The sequence below is a fragment of the Sorex fumeus genome, unplaced genomic scaffold (assembly GCF_029834395.1).
Source record: "Sorex fumeus unplaced genomic scaffold, SorFum_2.1 ptg000072l, whole genome shotgun sequence".
NCBI classification, from domain to species: Eukaryota; Metazoa; Chordata; class Mammalia; order Eulipotyphla; family Soricidae; genus Sorex; species Sorex fumeus.
Window position 1 is genome coordinate 27,253,882 of NW_026606129.1, and position 2,236 is coordinate 27,256,117.

General features: G+C 39.2%; 1 pseudogene; it reads right to left on the reverse strand.

The window, feature by feature from the left end:
• Positions 1-1,122: 1,122 nt before the first annotated feature.
• On the reverse strand, positions 1,123-1,791 carry LOC130037742 (COMM domain-containing protein 10-like; annotated as a pseudogene).
• Positions 1,792-2,236: the final 445 nt, after the last annotated feature.

The following is a 2,236-nucleotide window of genomic DNA, read 5'->3' on the forward strand; positions in this document are numbered from 1 at the left end:
CAGATTTGGGCCCTCAGTGATGAGACAGCGGGGCCTCATGGGATGGAGATGAAGCTGGCCCTTCCCTCTGTTTCCCAACGAGACCCCGAGTTGCCGCCCATGAACAGTCTTTCTGGCTCCTGATCAAGCTGCTGAACCACCATGATCCCAGAGACTCAGGAACAAATCTCAGAACTCAGCAGGTTTGGGCAGAAATCCCTCCAGATTTAAGTGTTAAAATTTCAGAATTTTAAAATCGTGCAGCCACTACTGCAGCCACACGACATCATATGCTGTTCTTAACCAGCAATAAAAAACAAATTGTCTACTGTTGTTGCCTTTTCAACAGATCTGAGTGTTGGGGTAAAATCCCAATAAATAATGGTGGGTCTGGTGTCAAAATATTGAATGTAATCAAAGTAGAGAGAGAGTAATGTGCAAATCATCTGCCCCACAGGTAGGGGGAAGGTGTGGGATAGGGGTATATTGGGGTTTTTGGTGGTGGAGAATGGGCACTGGTGAAGGTAGTGGTGTTTCATTCTATGACCAAGACTTAAACCCGAAAACTTTGTAACTGCTCTCACGGTGATTCAATAAATAAAATTATAAAAAAATAAAAAAATGCTAAAATAAAACTTGCCACAATGTTCATTCACCCTTTCCTCCATCAATAAGGGTGTACTTTTTGTATGTGTCACATCAAATTGTGTTAAGACCAAGTATATAGTTACTTTCTGCGTTAGAAGGTTTTTGATTTGTTATTAGAAGAAAGGATTGTTTTTATAATTCTTGTAAAGTTACTATTTCTAGTTTCTTAATATTTTCTGAAAGTGTTCATTTCTATTTATAGGCAGTCTTTAGAAATTGTAGCATGACCTGCTGGTGATCAATCCTCTTCGTTTTCCTTCATCTGATAATATCTTTATTTTACATTAATTCTTGAATGATAATTTTGCTGGACAAAGAATTCTGGATTGGCAGTTCAAATTTTCTTTTAGCTCTTAAACTTCTTCCCACTATTTTCTATCTTCAGCTCTTAATGATGAAAAGGCAGAAATAGTTTGAACTGTTTCCTATAATTTTTATCACTTTTTTTCTGGTTAGTTTTAGAGCGTGTTATCTCTTTGCTATTTCTAGTCTAAAAAGCAATATTCACTTAAATTACAAGAAGGAAACCACCAAATTATTCCGAGAACACAACCAGAGGAGATGGCGGGACCGTGATGGAGAAACCAATCTTCAAGTGAGGGAATCCAGCTGAGCTTGTATAGTCTCAAGCTTGTTATAAAATCGAAACAACTCCTTGTGATTGAATTTCATAAGCACTTTCACCAGACTCTTTGAGTCTTCATTGCTCATTCCTAGCTGTATCACGGCGTGGAGAGATTTTAGTTTTGCTTGAGCAGAGTTAGCCATCTGAAGGTTCAACTGCTATCCAACCGTCTCCAGCTTGTTGGGAGCAAGAATCCTCTGCCTGAATTTTTCACCCAATTCTTGGCCCATTGAAGACCATGTGTTGGCAAATGCTTATGCTATTAAGATGAATGTTCTCTAACTGCTGCTGCAGAGCGGCCGGCTTCATGCTGAAATAGGCTGCTTGTTCCAAAATGAATGATATTGTTTAAAGAAAATGCAGCTCGAAGTTTTTCTTCCTCTTCATCACTGACACTGTTCTCAGGCTTCAGGTGAAGTCTTTGAGGAATTCGGGTGAGCAATCGAGGAAATCTTCCTATTTCTATCTCATTTATCAGCGACACTGCTTTTTTCATGCTGGGGTTCTCCCGCAGGAGCAGAGGTGCGGGCCCTGCCAGCTTCGAAGTGTCCCACAATTTTAGAAATTTTTATTAGAATTTAATAATTTCACCAAACTTGGTTTGTTTTATACATCTATAGTTTACACCTTGCTAAATGTCTTGTGTGTGTGTGTGTGTGTGTGTGTGTGTGTGTGTGTGTGTGTGTGTGTCTGTGTATCAGTGGGGGCACACCTCATGTTGCTCTGGCTGACTCTGATGTTTCACTCAGTTATCATTTCTGTCTTGGCTTACATGTGGAGTGCCAGAAATTGAACCTTAGTTGGCTCCATGCAAGGGAAATGCTTTGACCATTGTACCATCTCTCTTGCCTTTTGCTCAATTTCTTGAATCCATGTACTAATTTCTTTTACAACATTTGAACATTTTTGATTATATGTCTTCAGTTGAATACACACACACTCACAACATATATAGGTATAGATGTATTGCACCATTCTTTAATT